The following is a 22,889-nucleotide window of genomic DNA, read 5'->3' as shown; positions in this document are numbered from 1 at the left end:
ACCAAACTGGCGTTTAATGCCAGGAATGGGCAAGAAGCTGGTGTTAAACGCTAGAAATGGGCAGCAGCCTGGCGTTTAACGCCAGGATTGGCAGAAAGGGGCATTTTTGCACGCCACTTGGTGCAGGGATGAGATATCCTTGACACCTCAGGATCTGTGGACCCCACAGGATCCCTACCTACCCCACCTCTCTCTCTCTTCTTCACCCATTCACCAATCACCTCAATACCTCTTCCCCAAAAACCCCTCACCTATTAAATCCCACCATTCTCTTCACCACTCACATCCATCATTCATAAAACCCCACCTACCTCACCATTCAAATTCAAACCACTTTCCCACCCAAACCCACCCATAATGGCCGAACCATACCCCCATCTCCACTCCTATATAAACCCATCTTCACTCCTTCATTTTTACACAACATACACACTACTTCTCCCCCTTGGCTGAAACACTAAGCCCCCCTCCATCTCCTCTATTTCTTCTTCTTCTACTCTCTTCTTTCTTCTTTTGCTTGAGGACGAGCAAACCTTCTAAGTTTGGTGTGGTAAAAGCTAAAGCTTTTTGTTTTTCCATAACCATTTATGGCACCAAAGGCCGGAGAAACCTCTAGAAAGAGGAAAGGGAAGGCAAAAGCTTCCACCTCCGAGTCATGGGAGATGGAGAGATTCCTCTCAAGGGTGCATCAAGACCACTTCTATGAAGTTGTGGCCAAGAAGAAGGTGATCCCCGAGGTCCCTTTTAAGCTCAAAAAGGGCGAATATTCGAAGATCTGACATGAGATCCGAAGAAGAGGTTGGGAAGTTCTCACCAACCCCATTCAACAAGTCGGAATCTTAATGGTTCAAGAGTTCTATGCCAATGCATGGATCACCAAGAACCATGATCAAAGTGTGAACCCGGACCCTAAGAATTGGCTTACAATGGTCCGAGGGAAATACTTGGATTTTAGTCCGGAAAACGTAAGGTTGGCATTCAACTTGCCCATGATTCAAGGAGATGCACACTCCTACACTAGAAGGGTCAACTTTGATCAAAGGTTGGACCAAGTCCTCATAGACATCTGTGAAGAGGGCACTCAATGGAAGAGAGATTCAAGAGGGAAGCCGGTTCAACTAAGAAGGCATGACCTCAAGCCCGTGGCTAGGGGATGGTTGGAGTTCATCCAACGCTCAATCATTCCCACTAGCAACTGGTCTGAAGTTACTATAGATCGGGCTATCATGATTCATAGGATCATGATTAGAGAGGATGTAGAAGTTCATGAGGTTATATCCCAAGAACTCTACAAGGTGGCAGACAAGTCCGCTACTTTGGCAAGGTTAGCCTTCCCTCATCTCATTTGTCACCTTTGCAATTCGGTTGGAATTGACATAGAGGGAGACATTCTCATTGATGAGGACAAGCCCATCACTAAGAAAAGGATGGAGCAAATAAGAGAACCTCACCAAGAGCATGAGGAATTTCCTCATTATGAAATCCCTGAGATGTCTCAAGGGATGAAATTTCCTCCACAAAACTATTGGGAGCAAATCAACACCTCCTTAGGAGAATTAAGTTCCAATATGGGACAACTAAGGGTGGAGCACCAAGAGCATTCCATCCTCCTCCATGAAATTAGAGAAGACCAAAGAACCATGAGAGAGGAGCAACAAAGGCAAGGAAGAGACTTTGAGGAGCTCAAGCACTCCATAAGATCTTCAAGAGGAAGAACAAGCCGCCATCACTAAGGTGGACCCGTTCTTTAATCTCCTTGTTCTTTATTTTCTATTTTTCGAAAATTATGCTTTATGTTTATTTATGTTTGTGTCTTTATTACATGATCATTAGTGTCTAAGTGTCTATGCCTTAAAGTAATGAAAATGAATCCATCATCTTTCTTAAATGAAAAATTTTTTTAATTGAAAAAGAAAAAGAAGTACATGAATTTCGAATTTTAAAACAGTTTAGTTATTTTGATGTGGTGGCAATACTATTGTTTTTCTGAATGAATGCTTGAACAGTGCATATTTTTTGAATTTGTTGATTCATGAATGTTAAAATTGTTGGCTCTTGAAAGAATGATGGAAAAGGAGAAATGTTATTTGATAATCTGAAAAATCATAAAAATGATTCTTGTAGCAAGAAAAAGCAGTGAATAAAAAAGGCTTGCAGAAAAAATATAAGCGAAAAAAAAAAGAGAGAAAGAAAAAGCAAGCAGAAAATGCCAATAGTCCTTTAAACCAAAAGGCAAGGGTAAAATAAAAAGGATCCAAGGCTTTGAGCATTAGTGGATAGGAAGGCCCACAGGAATAGAATCCTGGCCTAAGCGGCTAAACCAAGCTGTCCTTAACCATGTGCTTGTGGTGTGAAGGTGTCAAGTGAAAAATTATGACTGAGCGGTTAAAGTCATGGTCCAAAAGCAAAAAGAGTGTGCTTAAGAGCCCTGGACACCTCTCACTGGGGACTTTAGCAAAGCTGAGTCACAATCTGAAAAGGTTCACCCAGTCATGTGTCTGTGGCATTTATGTATCCGGTGGTAATACTGGAAAACAAAATGCTTAGGGTCACGGCCAAGACTCATAAAGTAGCTATGTTCAAGAATCAACATACTTAACTAGGAGAATCAATAACACTATCTGGATTCTGAGTTCCTATAGATGCCAATCATTCTGAACTTCAAGGGATAAAGTGAGATGCCAAAACTGTTCAAAAGCAAAAAGCTAAAAGCCCCGCTCATCTAATTAATACTGATCTTCATAGATGTTTTTGGAATTCATTGTACATTTTATTCTTTTTTATTGTATTTGATTTTTAGTTGCTTGGGGACAAGCAACAATTTAAGTTTGGTGTTGTGATGAGTGGATAATTTATACGTTTTTTGGCATTGTTTTCAGTATGTTTTTAGTATATTTTAGTTAGTTTTTATTATGTTTTTATTAGTTTTTGAATAAAAATTACTCTTCTGGACTTTACTATGAGTTTGTGTGTTTTTCTGTGATTTCAGGTATTTTCTGGCTGAAATTGAGGGACCTGAGCAAAAATCTGATTCAGAGGCTGAAAAAGGACTGCAGATGCTGTTGGATCCTGACCTCCCTGCACTCAAAGTGGATTTTCTAGAGCTACAGAAGCCCAATTGGCGCGCTTTTAATTGCGTTGGAAAGTAGACATCCTGGGCTTTCCAGCAATATATAATAATTTATACTTTTCTCGAGATTTGATGGCCCAAACAGGCGTTCCAAGTCAGTTCAAGAATTCTGGCGTTTAACTCCAAAACTGGCACAAAAGCTGGAGTTAAACGCCCAAACTGACACAAAAGCTGGCGTTTAACTCCAAGAAAAGTCTCTACATGTGATAGCTTCAATGCTCAGCCCAAGCACACACCAAGTGGGCCCGAAAGAAGATTTTTGCATTAATTACTTATTTCTGTAACCCTAGGCTACTAGTTTTCTATTAATAGGGCCTTTTGCTATTGTATTTTCATCTTCGGATCAATCTTGGTTCTTCTGGTTCTCCCTCTGGGGGCCGAAGCCAATGAACCTTCATTACTTTTGTATTTTCAATGGTGGAGTTTCTACACACCATAAATTAAGGTGTGGAGCTCTGATGTTCTTCATGAATTAATGCAAAGTACTATTATTTTTCTATTCAACTCAAGTCTATTTCTTCTCCAAGATATTCACTCGAACCCAAGAACATGATGAATGTAATGATTATGTGACACTCATCACCATTCTCACCTATGAACGCGTGCCTGACAACCACTTTCGTTCTACATGTAAACAAGCTTGAATGTGTATCTCTTGGGTTTTTAATATAAGATTAGAATCTTCGTGGTATAGGCTAGAATTATTGGCGGCCATTCCTGAGATCCGGAATGTCTAAACCTTGTTTGTGGTATTCTGAGTAGGATCTGGGAAGGGATGACTGTGACGAGCTTCAAACTCGCGATTGTTGGGCGTGTGACAGACGCAAAAGGATCAATGGATCCTATTCAAACATGAACGAGAATCAACAGATGATTAGCCGTGTGGTGACAGCGCATTTGGAACGTTTTCACTGAGAGGACGGGAAGTAGCCATTGACAACAATGAGGCCCAACATAAAGCTTGCCATGGAAAGGAGTATGAATGATTGGAAGAAGGCAATAGGAAAGCAGAGGTTCAGGAGGAACAAAGCATCTTCATACGCTTATCTGAAATTCCAACCAAAGAATTACATAAGTATCTCTATCTTTATTTTATGTTTTATTTATCTTTTAATTATCAATTCTCCATCACCATTTGAATCCGCCTGACTGAGATTTACAAGGTGACCATAGCTTGCTTCAAGCCGACAGTCTCCGTGGGATCGACCCTTACTCACGTAAGGTATTACTTGGACGACCCAGTGCACTTGCTGGTTAGTTGTGCGGAATTGTGACAAAGTGTGATTCACGTTTAAAGAGCTCCAAGTCCTTTAGCGCCATTGTTGATGATCACAATTTCGTGCACCAACTACGTCTGTGGGCATTAGCTCATTAATCTGCAGCTTCTTCATAAGGGATAAAGGCATTAAGTTGATGCTTGCTCCCAGGTCACAGAGTCCTTTGTCAAACATTGTTTCTCCTATGGTACAGGGGATGTGAAAACTCCCTGGGTCTTTCCTTTTTGTAGGCAACACTGGTTGAATGAGAGCACTGCACTCCTTATTCATCACTATTGTTTGCCCTCCTTTGTGTGAGCTTTTCCTGGTCAGCAACTCTTTCATATACTTAATGTATGAGGGCATTTGTTGGAGAGCCTTGATGAATGGTATGTTCACATGGAGAGATGCAAACATGTCAAGGAACTTTGAGTATATTCTCTTTTCTACACCACCCTTGAGTCTTTGGGGAAAAGGTGCATAGAGCCTCAGCAGCTCCTTCTATGTAATTTTGGTTTCTTGGTGATCCTCTTCCTGTTTCTCTGCTGATGTATCTCCAGGTTGCTCTAATGGTTTGTTCGGCTCTTCCTCAGTCCCCTTATCACTTGTAGTGACCATCTTGCAGTCTGCCCATCTTACTTTCTTTGCTTCTCCTCTCGGGGTTTTCTCTATGTCACCTGGGAAGCTGTCAGTGGGTTTGGGAATCTTCTCAGAAAGGTATCCCACTTGAAATTCTAGCCTCTGAATGGTGTCTCCCTAGTTTTTGAGATTAGCTCGCACCTCCTCCTTGAAAACCTTGTTCTCTTGGAGTTCCTTACATATGCCTTCAAGTAAGGTCTCAATCCTTGAGAGTCTATCTTCAGATGTTGATGAGTTGGAGTTGGAGTGATGAGAAGGGCCATTCTGGCTTTGGTATGGATGTTGAGGTGTGTTGTTAGGTAAGTGCTGATATGATCTCTGTGTGGAATGTTGGTGAGCTGTATTGTTGTTGGGGTTGTGACGTCTCTGATCTTGGCCTTGATCTTGTTGGTTTCCCCACCCAAAGTTTGGGTGGTTCCTCCAACCAGGATTGTAAGTCTTGGAGTATGGATCATGTGCCTCCCTGGGTGAGTTTCCAATGTAGTTGGCTTGTTCCTGATCACCCTCTGCCTCTGCATTTACTCCTTCTTGAGTTGCTGATGAGGTGGTAATTGTTGCTACTTGGTTCCTCTCCATCTTCTTGGTAAGGTCAGTCAGCTACTTGGTAATCAGCATGTTTTGGGCCAGCAGTGCATCCACGTTGTTTAGCTCCATCACTCCTCTAGTGTTGCCTCTTTCAGAGGCATAGAAGTAGTCATTTTCGGCTACAGTCTCAATGACATCTATGGCTTCTTCAATGGTTTTCTTCTTGTTCAGAGATCCCCCGGATGAGTGGTCTACTACCTTCTTTGATTCATAAGAAAGGCCTTCATAAAAAATGTGTAGCTGTACCCATTCATTGAGCATATCTGGTGGGCACTTTCTTGTCAGATCCTTAAACCTCTCCCATGCTTCGTAGAGAGTCTCACCATCTTGTTGCCTGAAAGTTTGAACCTCAGCTCTTAACCTGTTGATTCTTTGAGGAGGATAGAATCTCGCCAAAAATTTGTTCACCACATCTTCCCAGGTTGTTAAGCTCTCCTTCGGGAAGGATTCTATCCATTTAGATGCCTTGTCCTTGAGTGAGAAGGGGAATAGGAGCAGTCTATAGGTGTCAGAATGAACACCATTAGACTTCACAGTATCACAGATCCTCAGGAAGGTGGTTAGATATTGATTGGGGTCTTCTTGAACACCTCCGAATGAACGAACAGTTGTTCTGAACAAGGGTGATGAGTTGTGGCTTAAGTTTAAAGTTATTGGCATGTATGGTTGGCTTTTGGATGCTACTTCCACAGTTTTCTGGGTTTGGATTGATGTACGATCCCAAAACTCTTCTCTCTTGCCCAGCATGATGCACTGGGCCTTCTCTGCCATGGTTGTGAGCTTCTTCTTCATGATGGTTCTCCATATTCTCATCCATGTCTGGTTCAAAATACTCTTCTTCTTCCTCCGTACTAACTACTCTCTTTCCTCTTGCTTCCCTCCTTAATCTAAGGAAGGTCCTCTCATGTTCAGAATCAAAGGAAGTTGAAGCCCCGCTTCTTCTACCTGTCACACAACCAACAAGGCAAAAGCAAGAAGGGGGTAGATGCAGAGAGTACTCTTATTAGAAATTTTGTTAGTGTGAGTGATGCAATATATCAAACAGTTAGTGGGTTAGTGAACTGAATTGTAAACAACTAAGAAAAGGGTAGGGGAAAAGGAAGAAAACAACTAAACTGAAAGTGAATTACTCAAATGAAATTAAATCAAACAAAATAAAAAAAATGCTCAATCTAGTTATCCACCAATTTAATCATTGTTGATACAAAATCAATCCCCGGAAACGGCGCCATAAACTTGATGCACGGAAACTTGTCTCTCAACAATTTCCCTCGGCAAGTATACCAAATTGTCGTCAAGTAAAAACTCACAATAGAGTAAGGTCAAATCCCACAGGGATTGATTGGTCAATCAACTTTAATTAGAGGAATGTTCTAGTTGAGCTAAGCAGAATTTGATGTGAGAGTTGTAGGAAATTAAATGGCGGGAAAGTAAATAGCAGAAAATGTAAATACTGGAAATAAAGAGCTGAATGTAAATGGCAGAAAGTAAATTGCAGAATGTTAAATGGGGATTTGGGAAGATGAGCATAAAAGTAAATTGCAGAAATTAAAGAGAATGGGTGAGATCAGAAATGGGGAAGTCATTGGGTTTAGGAGATGTTGTATTCTCCGGATCAAGTTCATTTTCATCTCTTCCTCAATCAATGCATTCATTGATTTCCTTGGCAATCTTAAGTGATTGAATTCCAATTCCTTGGTAATTCAATCTCTCAAATCTTGATCAATAGCCAATTCCTTGGTCCAATTGCTCATGAGAAGAGATAAAGTATGGTCACTGATTATACCACATGTATACCCAAATCAAAGTGTTGGTAGGATTATATGTCACCATATCCATTCAAACCCCAATTTGGTCCAACATGAGAAAGCATTTCTAGCATGATCTCTTCATTCCTCTTCCAAGGTTCCGAAGAGATCCAAGTATGAATAGCTTCTTTTCCAAGAAAACTACCCAATTGGATGAAGATTGAAAGCTTTCTAGTAAAATCAAGAGAAAAGAAAGAAGAAGAATAATGAAAACTATTATTGATCCATCAAATTACAACAGAGCTCCCTAACCCAATGAAAGGGGTTTAGTTGTTCATAGCTCTGGGAATGGAAAACAAAGATGGAGAATGCATTCTGAAAGAAAAACTAGAAGTTGCAGAGAAAGTAAAATTATACAGAGAGTGGTTCTCCCAATCCAAAAGTTCTCCTCTAGTTCAAAACTACTCATATATATACTACTCTTCTGCTCTTCTAGTTGGCTTTTCAAGTCTTGGATATAGGCCTTTGGATCTTGAGTTGAAGCAGTTTGGAGTCCTCAGTGGGCTCAGCTTTACTTGCAGAGAAAGTGTGAAGTAGGCATGGATTTTAGCTAGGACGTTAGTGGTGTTAACGTTTAAGTGAAAATGTGGGTTCGAGAACGTTAGTGACAATCACCTTTTTCACTAACGTTTCTAGCCCAAGATGGTTCACGTTAACTTCAACGTTAGTGGCACTAACGTGACCACTAACGTTGCCTCTTGATCCTTCGCGAACGTTATTGGGGTTTACCTTTTTCAATAACGCTGCTCTTAGCCCCCTTTTCTCACGTTAGAGTCCACGTTAGTATAACTAACGTGGCTCTTAACGTGGGCATGCCTTAGCCTCGAGAGCGTTAGTGACACTTACCTTTGTCACTAACGCTCCAAACACCCCTTCTTCCCACGTTAGAGTTCACGTTACTTAGGTTAACGTGACTTCTAACGTGGTAGTGATAGCCATCTCCAACGTTAGGGACAAAGGTGAGTGTCACTAACATTGGCTCATCATTCCTTTCCTCCACGTTAGCTTCCACGTTAATGCAACTAACGTGGAAACTAACGTGGCTAATAGTGGCTTAGTCCAATCTTAGTGACAAAGGTGAGTGTCACTAATGTTGGCATTTTTTTGTTCCTTCCACGTTAGAGCTCACGTTAATGTACTTAACGTGACTCTTAACGTGGCTAGGTGTGCCCCTTTTTCCAACGTTAGTGGCATTCACTTTTACCACTAACATTGGAGCTTTACTTCTCTTCCACATTAACGTAGTTAACGTGGCAACTAACGTGGGCTATGATGGCTCACGAAGGCGTTATTGGCGATCACTTTTCTCATTAACGTTGCAAGCTAGCTCCCATTCCACGTTAGTGGTAACGTTAGTTAGACTAATGTGACTACTAACGTGGCTCTTCCTTGCTTCCTTTGTCTTGAAATTAAGCAAATAAAGTGCATCAAAGCTAGGTTCTAACCCATGAGATCATGCATCATTTATTTTATCATTCAATTCATGCATAATTCTCATAAAATCATATAAAATTCACAATGTTTGCTTGAATCAAGGTGTAAGTGATTATTTACCCAAAACATGCTTATTTCCTAAGAAAGTGCATGAAAGTACCCTAAAACAATAAAGAAAAGGTCAGTGAAACTGGCCAAAATGCCCTGGCATCAGCTGCACGTATCAGAGAACACTGGGGGCAATTTCTGGGCTGTTTTTGGCCTAGTTTCAAGCCCGAAAACACTGATTAGAGACTGGAGAGTGAAGGAATCAAGGATAGAACTTTCATTCACATAATTTTAGGTTTTAGATGTAGTTTTATAGAGAGAGAGGCTCTCTCTTCTCTCTAGGTTTTAGGGTTCTTAATTTATTCCTTTTCAATTTCTGAATTCTATCTTATTTCAATTTAGTTTCTCTTCTACTCTTATTTGTTCTAGCATTCTAGTTTATTTATTTTCTTTTTTTGATTACTTTATATTGCCAATTTAGTTTATGAATTCTCATGTTATGTTTGATTTCCCTTTTTATGCAATTTGAGGTATTTCATGTTTGTTGCTTCTTCCTTTATTTGTTATCATTGATTTTGCAATTATTGGTTTTAGATTTTACATTCTCTTATTACTTTTCTATACTTTTGTTTTATGCCTTCCAAGTGTTTGATAAAATGCTTGGTTGGATTTTAAATTAGCCTTTTATGTTCTTAGGCTAGTTTCACTATCCTTGATTTTAATAGGTTTTATGCAATTTCTTGAGCTATAGGTAAGCAAATTGGGTAGAAATTCATGTATGCCTAGATTCATTCAACCGTGAGTAATTTGATACAATTTCATGATGATTTATGCTATGATTACTTGTATGCTAAGAATGATAAGAATTCTCATGAATTTAGCAAGGTTTTGATGCATTTATTGGTTGATGATAGGTGAAGGAAAGCATGGAGTATGGTTGAAGAAAGAGCATGGAAAAGATGAAGAGGAAGCAACGTTGGTGGCCAAGTTGGACCACCAACATTGCCTCAAACATTGAAAAAGAAGTAGAGCGATTCTTTGCATAAGTTGCTGATGCTCACATTGGAGGGAGCGTTGGACATCCAACGTTACCCCCAACGTTGTGATAAAATAACCAATTTTGGAGTTGAATGATTTTCAAGCGACGTGTACGCATCTATGACGCGTATGCGTGAAAGAGCAAAATTTCTTTATCCACGCGCAAGCGTGAGTCATGCGCACGCGTGGAATGGCAAAATTGACCATCCACACGTAGGTGTGGGTCATGCGTACGCGTCACTAAACGAACGTTGGAGTCCAACGTTGCCTCAAATGCTAGCCTCCAACGTCCGCGATGCCAAAGCCCAGAATTTGGAAATAAAAAATTTCTAACGTTGGAGGGAACGTTGGAGGTCCAACGCTGAGGCCAATGTCCCCGGAATGGTTTTGAAGCTGTAAAATGAAATCTTTGCATCCACGTGCACGCGTGCAGCAGGCGTACGCGTGGATGAGAATTTTCGCCCCATGTGCGGCAAACGAGCAAAGCACGCATACGCATGGATAGCGGAACGTTGGTCCTCCAATGTTGAGTCAAATGCCAATGACAGCAAAGTTCTCTGGTTTTTCTGAAGAGCGCTTGAGTCAACATTGGCCATCAAACGTTGATCCTAACGTGATGCATCAGACTCTGCAATTCAAACCAATCTTTTCTCAACAGCAAAAGAAACCAATTGGAGCCAATTCAACCCAATTCCACCAAGGCCAAAAGCCCAATTCAGATATTGAAGATCAATGGAAGAGAGTGTATAAATAGCATAGAATTTGAGTTAGAGAGGACTTTTGGACCTTTTTCCAATTTTCATTTTTCCTTTTTACTGTACTGCACATTTTACTTTTTGTTCATTTTCCTTTGCAATGTATCTCTTAATTCCAATTTCCATTCTGAGAGCTATGAACAACTAAACCCCTTTTATTGGGTTAGGGAGCTCTATTGTAATTCAATGGATCAATAGTAGTTTCATCTTCTTCTTCTTTCTTTTCTCTTGATTTTTGTTAGAAAGCTTTCGGTCTAATTTAAATTGGATAGTTGTCTTGAGAGAGAAGCTATCCATAATTGGAATTCTTCGGATCCTTGAGAGAGGGATGAAGAATTCATGCTAGAATTGCTTTCTCACATCGGATTAGATTGGGGGTTGGATGGATATAGTGACATGTAATCCTACCAATACTTTGATCTATGAATTTGTGTGGTATAGTCAGTGACCGAACCTCAACTCTTCCTATGAGCAATTAAATCAAGACATTGGGCAATTGTTCATACTTAGAGAGATTGGTGAGCCAAGACATTGGGATCCAATCATCTAAGATTGCCAAGCAATGTCAACAAATGCATTCTTTGAGGAAGAGATGAAAATGATTTGATCCAGAGAATTCAATATCTCCTAAAACCCAACGAATCCCCATCTCTGATCTACCCATTCTATTTACTTAGTGTCTTTAATTTCATGCTAATTCCCCATTTCCATTTAATTTCATGCAATTTAAGCTTCTGTCATTTATTTTCCAGAAATTTAATTTCTGTTCATTTACTTTCTTGCAATTTAAGTTTCCTGCCAATTTACTTTCTGCAATTCCCGATTTCAATTTTGATTTTGCCCAACTAGTATAATTCTCCAATTAACGTTGATCAATCTACCAATCCCTGTGGGATTCGACCTTGATGGGTTGAAAACGGATTTCCAACACCTAAAACTCACCGTCAAGTGTACCGGGTCGCATCAAGTAGTAATTACTCACATGAGTGAGGTCGATCCCACAGGGATTGATGGATTGAGCAATTTTAGTTAGGTGGTTGATTTAGTTAAGCAGACAATTGATGATTTGAGTGAATTGTAACCAACAGAAGCTAAATTGCATGAAATTAAAAGGGAGAGGGAGAACTGATAGTAAATTAAAGAGCAAAAGAAGTAAAATAGCTAAATCTTAAAGTGCAAGTAATGTAAATGACTGAAACTTAAATTGCAAGAAAATTAAATAGCTGAAGTTTAAAGTGCAAGAAATGTAAATTGCTTGAATAATAAAGGGGTGTGGGGTGTTGGGATTCCGAATTTAACAACAAAAAGTAAAGAAGATGAAGTAAGTGCAATAGATCTAAACAGAGTTGGAAAATTGTAATGAAGAACAAAACAGAAAGTAAATTCAACTCAATTGCAAAAGCTAAGAAAGAAATTAAAGAGCTCAGAGGCTCAATGAGATTAGAAAACAAGTCTAGATCTCAATTCCTTCCTTGATCCAACAGAGAGCAATTTGCAGAAGAAAAGAAGATGAAAACAGTAAAAGAAACTCAGATTCAATTCTTGGAACAATTAAGAAGAGAGGTAAAGATGATTCTCAAACTTAGAATCAATGAAGCTCTTCAATCTCAATTCAAATTCCAAAACAGAAAGCAAAAGTAGCAGAAGAAATGAAAATGAAAACAGAAAGCTAAATTTGATTCTCAATTCTTGAAATTATGCAGAAGAAAATAAAGATGAGTTGTAGATCAAGGATTAAAATAGAATTCCTTCAATCTTAGTCCACAATTCAAAAATAGAGAGTAAGAAATTACAAAAGTAAAAACAAGGAGGAGAGAACTCAACTCTCAGTTCCAATTCCCCAATTCAAGCTAAAAACTCAAAATAGATGATAATTCAAAAGTGGAAATCAAGGAAAAACAAAAAGGTCCTCTCTAAATCAAACTAAGTCCTATTTATACACTTTCTATTTTTGATCTTCAGAATTTGGAGTGGGCTTCTCATTTTGTGAAGAATTGGATCCAAAGTGGCAATTGAATTAAAATTGGACCATGGCGCAGCTCCCAGGGAAGTGTTCAGTTAACTATACTAACTGAGCGCCCAATGTTTGTAAAATTGATCATGGTGCTGGCTCCAGGCATAGCGCTCAATTGAGTGTTTTAACTCAGCGCTCAATGCTTGTGTCCTTGGCCCAATTGATGCGTGATAAGCCTTCCTAGCATTGGCCTTGCATAGTGCTAAGTTAACAAAGTTAACTGAGCGCCCCTTTTGCTTGCATGGGACTCCCCTTCGAACCATTGCTCCACCATTTTGGCCAATTTCCCTTTACAAATAGCGCTCAGTGAACTTAGGAAACGCAGTGTTACATGCTTGAGAGAAAGGCTCCCTCTTCGAGTCCTGGTGGATGCAATTTAGTGCCAATTTCCTTGGTAAAGTGGTGCTCAGTGAAGTAAGATAACTGAACGCCCTTGCCCTTTGCTTCCTTGGGTGATGTAGCGTTTCCTTTCACTCCCTGGGTGCTTGGTTCGAACCCTGGTGGTTGCATTTTGGCAATTTCCTTTGTGAAAAGTAGCGCTTCTCTTATGCATAAGGTGCAAAGTTCGATCCTTGGCTCCCCCATTTTGGTACAATGTGCTTTGATTTTCTTTCATGGGGAGCCCGACAAAGTTAACTTAGTTAACTGAGCGTCCATGCTTTCTTTGTTTCTTGTAGCACTCAGTTAGGTAAACTAACTTAACGCCATAGGCCTTGATGCTTCCTTGGCCTTGTTTGGTTTGGTGCTTCCACTGGCGCTCAGTTAAGTGATTGAACTGAGCGCCCTTGCCTCCTTTGTGCGCCACGCTTTTGTACCTTGGGTCACGCTTTCCAAAGCATGGCCTAAGGTCCAAAGTGTGCTTTATCTTCAAAAGCGTGCCAAAAATTCCTTTTTCAACCATTTCTTCACCTACAAGTAATCAAAACAACCAATCAAAGTATCACCAAATTCACAAGGTTCATAAATTGTTCAAAAACCAACTAATTTTAGCTTAAACCTCATGATTTAGTGTCAAATAAAGGATGGTTGATTGATTTAACAAGACCATGCAAATCCACTTCAAATTACTTACTTCTAATGCAAGAAAGTGCATAAAACCTAATAAAATAAGTGAAAATGCTTAAAAAGCTAGCATAAGATGACTTGTCATCACAACACCAAACTTAAACCTTGCTTGTCCCAAAGCAAGAACTAAACATAAGAGAAAATGAAATGAAATAGAGAAGTATGCATGTCCTTATTTAGCAGATAATTGAACTTGGTTCATGGGGTTTTATACAGACAATGGTAGCTCATTTATTACTTGCTGACAGATAAGAATTGTTTCCTTAAAGGTTCATTAGTGTTGCTACTATAATGCCTTACTTTTGCTTGATCCCTTGCTAGCTTTTTCTTTCTTTCTTTTGCTTAGAAATATTATTTCTTAATGAGAGCTTGGTGGCAAATGTTTTAGCAGCCTTTTGGCTCAATTTTGCTCAACATTTCTTCACCACAGACGCATGGCTCACAATTTCTTCCTAGGAACATTGATGCCCAGCATCTCTTTAGATTACTAAATGTTTTGTAACTAGGTAGCTCTTGATGGTGGACTTTCAGTTGGCAATTCCAGATCAGTTGATCTAAGTGGCCAAGTTTCAAAATACTCCTCAGAACCTACTTGTCCAAGCATATCCCAGTACAAAAACACCACAGGCATATGTCTTAGGGTCCAAGCTAGCCTTATTGTTTGTTTCTTTGCCAATTCTCGGCTTTTCTCTTTCTTTTTCTTTCTTATTTATTTTGCCTCATTCTCAAGGGAATTTCATTAATTACGTGACTTTTTAGCAGCAAACTAATTCACAATTCAAAGAACATGTTATTATGTAGCTTTTATTATTGTGCTAATCATTAAATCAAACAAATACCACCACTGAATCCTCATCCTAATTTTTGCAACATTGGACAACCACTTTTCTAAATCAAACATTTTTCATTTTTTTTATGCAGAAGGGAAATAAAACAAAAATTCAAGCTAATGATGGATAACAGACATAATGCAATTCACTTGTAAGAAAACTACTCAGAATATAGAATTGCAAAACATAAGGCATTTGGAGGCATCTCATGTCTCAGATATGCATCTCCTTATTAAATTTTAGAAAGAAAACATGAAAGAAACTCCACCACTTTCTAATTGTCATGTTCCTTGCTCCTGCTTGATTCCCTCTTCTTCTTCCTCTTCTTGCTGTAATCTTGAGCCTCTTCAACAAGGCACCTTCTCTCCCAGACAGGGTCTATTAGACCTGAAAGTCCAGCCTCCTCTAATCCTTGCTCCATGCGTTCTATATTCTTCTTGGCTCTGGCTTTCTACTGGTCTGCTAGCTCTGGGCATTGTGCAAATGGCTTGATTTGTGGTTCCAATGCTAGCATGCTGTGGACCAAGTAGTCCAACTTCGATTGGGTGTCTATATCATATTTCATTCTATCACATTGCCTACTCTCTCCAATGGTATGATATATGTTCTTCCACTGATATAAATTTTGAGTGTACTTTCCATACTTGGCTTGACTCGGGGACAATCTATTGTATGACTCTCGAAAATCTGCTGATTGTTCCCTTTGCCCCTCAAGAATCTTTGTTTGGAATTCTTGTTGTTGAGCCATCATTTATTGCTGCCAGTTCTCTTGTCGCTCCTCTATTTGGCGCTGCCAATTCTCTCTTCCCTCTCTATCCTTCATATACTGCTCCTGTTGTTGCAAATATAGCTCTTGCTGCCTTAAATACTGCTCTTGTGCCCTCATGTTTTGTTGAGATATTTCCTCAAGAGCTCTTTGCAATTGGCTCATATCTATAACACCAGGAGCTTGCTCTTCCTCCACTTGTGGTCTTCTTCTTCTTTGGGGTCTTCCTTCCTCTTGATCGTCATCTTCAGTAGCACCTTCCATTAGTCACCTAGTGATCCCCCTGCTTCCTTTTACTTTCTCCGTATCTTCATCTTCAAATAGCACCCCAGCCCTTTTACACAGGCTTAGAATAGTGCTTGGGTGACCAAGCCTACCTGATTTGCTTGTGTCTTCAGCTATCTCCTGAATACTGTCTGCTATGAGTTGTGAGAGGTTGATTTCTCCTCCATGTAAAATACAGTAGGTCAAGAGGGCTCGCTTTATTATGACCTCTGAGGCATTTGCAGTAGGGAGTATTAATATCCTCACTACTTCATACCACCCTTTGGCTTCAGGTGTGAGATCTAATCTTTTCAAGTGGCTTGGAGCTCCCTCTGAGTCCCGTTCCCAATCTCTGCCTTTAAGACATAACCCCTGCAATAATTCATCAGGGTCATTCTCACCCTGCAACCTTTTCTCATAGCTAAGCTCCTCATAGGTTATGGTTCTCAACTGTAGGACTCTCATAACTGATGATAGACTAAAATCCACCTCCATACCTCTGACATAACTCTTATAAGGTGGGCTGTCCTTACTCTCTTTCATAGCATTTGCATAAAATTTCTTTATCATGACTGCACTAATGTCAGTGAGAGGATAACATAGAAGTTCTTACCTCCTTTCCTTAGTAATTTGTCTTATGATAGGGTACTCCCCTTCCCTCAGTCTGAAGCCCATCTCAGGAATGACATGTTTTATTTTCATGAGCCTATGATACCTTGCTTCATGAAACTGAGATTTAAATTTCTTTGTATCATATGTTGGGGGTTTGGTCACCATTGGCTCCTTGCCTTTCCTTCTTCTAGAGCTTGAAGAGGCCATGAGCTAAGAAAGAATAGAGAAGAAGAAGGTGAACTTTGGTCACAGTTTTGTTGTGAGAGGGGTGGAGGATAGCAAAATTACGCTGCTGTTGGGTGAGAGATGGTTGTTGGAATGTGTTTTTGGATAGGTGAAGGGTGAAGCACGGTTTATAAGTAAGGGAAGCTTGTATGAATGTGTAGGCTATGAAGTGTCACAAACTATTTATAGACAAGGCAATCAAGTCTTCGAACAACACCACAAGTGGGGAAAAAGTTCGGTTAGGTAAAGGAAGGGTGGAGATTGAGTAAAATTTTGTGAAATCTCAATGCATGGATGGCTTGCATGCAAATTTGAGTGAGGACATGGATTTCTCCCCCATTAGATGCATGTGGTTCGGCCCCCAAGAGCTCCAAGCATGCAGATTTTGTTTCCCAAGAGAGCACGCTTTTCTAGGCACATGTGACTCTCTTTCCATCTTGTCTTAACCGTGCATGTTCTCTTCCCTTGTCCTCTTCTCAACCTCCCTTGTATCTACACAATTAATTCAAAGAAATGGTAAGTATTAGAAGTTAAATTTGGTACGGTGGTGTAGTGGTAAATAGTAAAGAGAAAATAAAACAAATTTTGCATGTTCACTATGTATAATTGACCAATTATGTTCCTTAGATTTTGAACAAAGATTTGGTGGACACCAAACTTGTTCTCTGCTAAGGGATCCATGTAAAATGCAATTAATATCCATCATAATTGGTACATTCATCATAAGGAACATTTTATTTTCTACCATAAAGTCCTAAAGTGAAAAATGTATGGTTCATCTATTCATAATTTTGATCCTCTGAATAAAAATGGTTTCTATGAGATTAGATGCATATGCAGACACCAAACTTAGTGTTTGGCTATATACTCCATAAAAATGATTAAGCATATAGTCTAAGAAGTCTTGAAAAACTATTTTGGAGTGCCTTCAGGCACACCAAACTTAGAAATCTAGCATATGCTTCAATACAATGCATGCAATTATCATGTATACTCATGAGAATTCAAGTTCATGCTAGAATGACCATTGATTATTGAAATTAAAATCAAATAAAGAATATTAAATCATGGGTTGCCTCCCATGGAGCGCTCTTTTATTGTTACTAGCTTGACATTGGACCCTTATTAGGATGGTTGATGACTGTGATGTCTCAGCTTGTCTCCTCTCACAGTAAGCTTCCTTCCAGTGCTTTGATGTTCAATCTCTGCATGCTCCAGTGAGAGTACTCTGTTGATAATGTAATGGTCATCAGCTTGTTGATTTGTCCCCAACTGTTGGTAAATTAGCTGCACTTTATCTCCCTTTGAAAATCCTTCAGTTGGGATCTTTTTATTTTTCCACCTCTTGGACCCCTTTTCTTGCTTTTCTTCCCCGTTTTTTGGTGATTCTTTTCCTTTGACAGTGAGTTGTATTTTGAAATTTGTCTTCTTAGTAGCTAACACTTCACCTCCTTCTTGCTTTCTCTCATCATTCTTTAGAGTCTCATTCTCCTTTTGTTCTGCTTTGCTGCTTGTCTCTTGCTCTGGAAGGGAATCAATGAGTATCTTGTTGGTTCCTTCCTTCCACTGCAAGTCTTATTTGTCAGCTTCCATGCATGTTTTCTTCTCCTCATTATGCTGTGCTTCTAGAAAGACATTCAGGGTAATGCTTTCATCATGTACCCTTAGAGTCAGCTCTCCTTGTTCAACATCTATAATGGCTCTTGCTGTGGCCAAGAATGGTCTTCCCAAGATAATAGATTCACTCCCTTCTTCTCCTAGATCCAGGATAACAATGTCTGCAGGGAATATGAACTTGTCCACCTTGACCAAAAGGTTTTCAATTACTTCTTTGGGAAACACCAATGATTTTTCCACAAGCTCTAGGGACGTCTGTGTGGGCTTTACCTCCTCTATGCATAGCTTTCTCATCATAGAATAAGGGATTAGATTGATGCTGGCCCCTAAGTCACACAATGTCCTTTTTATGGTTATATTGCCAATAGTGCAAGGTAAGAAGAAGCTCCCAGGATCTTTGAGTTTTGGTGGGAGACCTCTTTGAATTACAGCACTGTACTCTTGTGTGAGCATAATGGTTTCCTTCTCATGCCAGCTTCTCTTTTTGTTAATGAGCTCCTTCAAGAATTTTGCATATAGAGGCATCTGCTCTAATGCTTCAGCCAGGGGGATATTGATCTCCAACTTGTTGAAGACTTCAAGGAATTTGGGGAAGTGTTGATCCTTAATTTCCTTGTTGAACCTCTGAGGGTATGGCAAGGGGGATGTGAAAGCCTTCACTGCCTGCTTCTGTCCTTGAGATGATTCCTCCATCACTTGCTTCCCTTTCCTTGAATCTTGTGGCTGGTCATCTTTCTCTTCAAGCTTCTCTTGATCCTGCTTGCTTGCTATCATCTCTTTCTTGTTGCTAGCTTCACCATGCTTGCTGCTAGCTTTGTCATTGTCCATAGGCCTCTTGTTATCTTCTTTGTTACTCACCAAGGTTTTTCCACTCCTCAGTTGGATGGCTTTGCATTCTTCTTTAGGGTTTGGAATGGTATCACTTGGGAGTGAGCTTATTGGCCTTTCAATCACAACTTGCTTGGATAGTTGCCCCATCTGCCTCTCTAGGTTTTCTATTGAGGCTTCTTGATTCTTGCTTGTTATCTCTTGGTGCTTCAGCATGTTTTCTATCAATATCTCCCAGTTGGAGATCCTTTGAGTGTTTTGTGATGCTTGTGGCTGGTTGTGAGATGTTAAAGATGGATGATAGGTATTTTGGTTGGTGGTTGGGTTATTGGGTGGATAGTAGCTGGAATTTGGGTGGTTGTTTTGGGGTTTTCTATATGGATTATGGTTTGTGTTTTGCTGGTTGTTGTTCTGGTTGTTTCTTGAGTTGTTTTGGTTTGAATTTCTTTGCCATGGTTGTTGGTTTTGAGTGTGGTTATCTCCCCATCTGAGATTTGGATGGTTCTTCCAAGAAGGATTGTAGGTGTCACCATAAACTTCATTTTGGCCTGAGTCTTGGTTGTGCACATATTGAATTTGTTCCTGCTGCTGATCTTCTTGGTTTTCTTCATTTTGTCCCCATGTGGGTGATGGTTGGCTTGTATTCACTACTGCAACTTGGAGGCTATCAATCCTTTTAGCCATTTGCTCAAATTATTGTTGGATTTGCTGCTGTATCATCTTGTTTTGGGCTAGGATGATGTCTACTCCTTCCAATTCTAGCACTCCTTTCCTTTGTGATGGTTGGCGTTATCTTTGATGAGTAAAGAAATATTGATTGTTTGCCACCATATCAATGAGGTTTTGAGCCTCCTCTGCTGTCTTCATAAGTTGCAAAGAGCCTCCTGCTGAATGGTCTAGTGCTTCCTGAGCCTTAAGAGTCAACCCTTCATAGAAATTTTGAAGGACGTCCCATTCATTAAACATTTCAGGGGGACATTTTCTAATCAAGACCTTGTACCTCTCCCATGCCTCATAGAGAAATTCTACATCCATCTGTATGAAAGTTTGCACCTCAGTCTTGAGCTTGATGATCCTTTGAGGGGGGTAAAACTTGGCCAAGAATTTATTCAATAGATCCTCCCAGCTAGTGATACTTCCTTATGGAAAGGTTTCAAGCCATTGAGCAGCCTTGTCCCTTAATGAAAATGGGAACAGCAGCAATTTGTATGTTTCTGGATGCACACCATTGGACTTCACTGTATCACAAATTCTCAAGAAGGTAGAGAGATGCTGGTTTGGATTTTCTATTGGACTTCCTCCGTATGAGCAATTGTTTTGTACTAATGTGATGAGTTGGGACTTCAATTCAAAGTTATTTGCATTGACATTTGGGGTAAGGATGCTACTCTCACAATGCCTTGGATTAGCAAATGTATATGAAGCCAATGCTCTCCTTTGGGGTTGACCATTGTTGTTGCCCATTCCTATTGGTGGATTTGTTGGATTTGTTGAGTGTTCCTCCGTTGCATGAAATTCTTCTTCAAAAATTTCTTCTTCTCCAACAATTCCCTTCCCTTTTGCTTTTCTTCTTATCCTTCGGAGAGTTCTTTCATCAGCCTCACAGAAAGTAGGGGTCTCCCTCCTTGCCTCTGTCATACAAAAGCTAGAAAAACAAACATAAAACCAAAGACAATAACATTTCACTCTATTGATAGAGCAAAGTTAGTGTTAGCCTAAGCAAAAATTCAAATAGTTAATGTACTTATTAAAAACAAAGACAGTAAACAAAAATAAAGAAAAAGTGCTTAATCTAGACCATCACCTTACTTAATCATTGTCAATCTAGATCAATCTCCGGCAACGGTGCCAAAAACTTGATGGGTTGAAAACGGATTTCCAACACCTAAAACTCACCGGCAAGTGTACCGGGTCCCATCAAATAGTAATTACTCACATGAGTGAGGTCGATCCCACAGGGATTGATGGATTGAGCAATTTTCATTAGGTGGTTGATTTAGTTAAGCAGACAATTGATGATTTGAGTGAATTGTAACCAACAGAAGCTAAATTGCATGAAATTAAAAGGGAGAAGTAAAATTGACAGTAAATTAAAGAGCAGAAGAAGTAAAATAGCTGAATCTTAAAGTGCAAGTAATGTAAATGACTGAAACTTAAATTGCAAGAAAAGTAAATAGCTGAAGCTTAAAGTGCAAGAAATGTAAATTGCTTGAATAATAAAGGGGTGTGGGGTGTTGGGATTCCAAATTTAATAACAAAAAGTAAAGAAGATGAAGTAAGTGCAATAGATCTAAACAAAGTTGGAAAATTGTAATGAAGAACAAAACAGAAAGTAAATTCAACTCAATTGTAAAAGCTAAGAAAGAAATTCAAGAGCTCAGAGGCTCAACGAGATTAGGAAACAAGTCTAGATCTCAATTCCTTCCTTGATCCAACAGAGAGCAATTTGTAGAAGAACAGAAGATGAAAACAGTAAAAAAAACTCAGATTCAATTCTTGGAACAATTGAGAAGAGAGATAAAGATGATTCTTGAACTTAGAATCAATGAAGCTCTTCAATCTCAATTCAAATTCCAAAACAGAAAGCAAATGTAGCAGAAGAAATGAAAATGAAAACAGAAAGCTAAATTTGATTCTCAGTTCTTGAAATTATGCAGAAGAAAATAAAGATGAGTTGTAGATCAAGGATTGAAACAGAATTCCTTCAATCTCAGTCCACAATTCAAAAATAGAGAGTAAGTGGTGCACGAAATTGTAATTCACACTTTTCATAATTCGTACCACTAACCAGCAAGTACACTGGGTTGTCCAAGTAATACCTTACGTGAGTAAGGGTCGATCCCATAGAGATTGTTGGCTTGAAGCAAGCTATGGTTATCTTGTAACCCTTAGTTAGGATATCAATTATAATTATTAGTTGACTTGCAAATGAACAAGAGAGCATGGATTAAATAATACTTATTATGTAGTAATGGAGAATATGTTGGAGTTTTAGAGATGCTTTATCTTCTGAATCTCTGCTTTCCCCCTGTCTTCTTCTTCACGCACGCAAGGTTTCTCCTATGGCAAGCTGTGTGTTGGTGGATCACCATTATCAATGGCTACCATCCGTCCTCTCAGTGAAAATGGTCCAGGTGCGGTGTCATCGCATGGCTAATCATCTATCGGTTCTCGATCATGTCGGAGTAGGATCCATTGATCCTTTTACGTCTGTCACTACGCCCAACACTCACGAGTTTCAAGCTCGTCACAGTCATTCAATCCTTGAATCCTACTCAGAATCCCATAGACAAGGTTTAGACTTTTCGGATTCTTAAGAATGCTGCCAATGGATTCTAGCTTATACCACGAAGATTCTGATTAAAGAATCCAAGAGATACTCATTCAATCGAAGGTAGAACGGAGATGGTTGTCAGGAACATGTTAATAGGTTGAGAATGGTGATGAGTGTCACGGATCATCACCTTCTTTATATTGAAGTGCGAATGAATATCTTAGATAGAAACAAGCGTGTTTGAATAGAAAACTGAAATAATTGCATTAATCCATCGAGACACAGCAGATCTCCTCACCCCCAACAATGGAGTTTAGAGACTCATGCCATCAAAGAGTATAAAGTTCAGATCTAAAATGTCATGAGGTACAGAATAGATCTCTAAAAGTTGTTTAAATACTAAACTAGTAACCTAGGTTTACAGAAAATGAGTAAACTATGATAGATAATGTAGAAATCCACTTCCAAGGCCCACTTGGTGTGTGCTAGGTTTACACGTGCCTAGGCTGTTTCTGGAGTTAAACGCCAGGTTGTAACCTGTTTTGGGTGTTTAACTCTAACTTGTAACCTGTTTCTGGTCTTTAACGCCAGAATAAGGCAAAGAACTAGCGTTGAATGCCAGTTTGCGTCATCTAAACTCGGGCAAAGTATGGACTATTATATATTTCTGGAAAGCCCTGGATGTCTAATTTCCAACGCAA

General features: G+C 39.5%; 2 non-coding genes across 2 annotated transcripts; both read left to right on the top strand.

The window, feature by feature from the left end:
- The first annotated feature begins 5,866 nt into the window (after window positions 1-5,866).
- On the top strand, window positions 5,867-5,973 carry LOC112781396 (small nucleolar RNA R71). The gene has a single exon (XR_003192174.1). It is a non-coding gene; the product is annotated as a small nucleolar RNA R71 (small nucleolar RNA).
- A 13,905-nt stretch (window positions 5,974-19,878) lies between these two features.
- Window positions 19,879-19,982, top strand: LOC112780609 (small nucleolar RNA R71). The gene has a single exon (XR_003191433.1). It is a non-coding gene; the product is annotated as a small nucleolar RNA R71 (small nucleolar RNA).
- Window positions 19,983-22,889: the final 2,907 nt, after the last annotated feature.

The sequence above is a fragment of the Arachis hypogaea genome, chromosome 19, assembly GCF_003086295.3.
Source record: "Arachis hypogaea cultivar Tifrunner chromosome 19, arahy.Tifrunner.gnm2.J5K5, whole genome shotgun sequence".
Lineage (NCBI taxonomy): Eukaryota > Viridiplantae > Streptophyta > Magnoliopsida > Fabales > Fabaceae > Arachis > Arachis hypogaea.
This window is presented reverse-complemented; position numbering and strand designations above follow the sequence as displayed.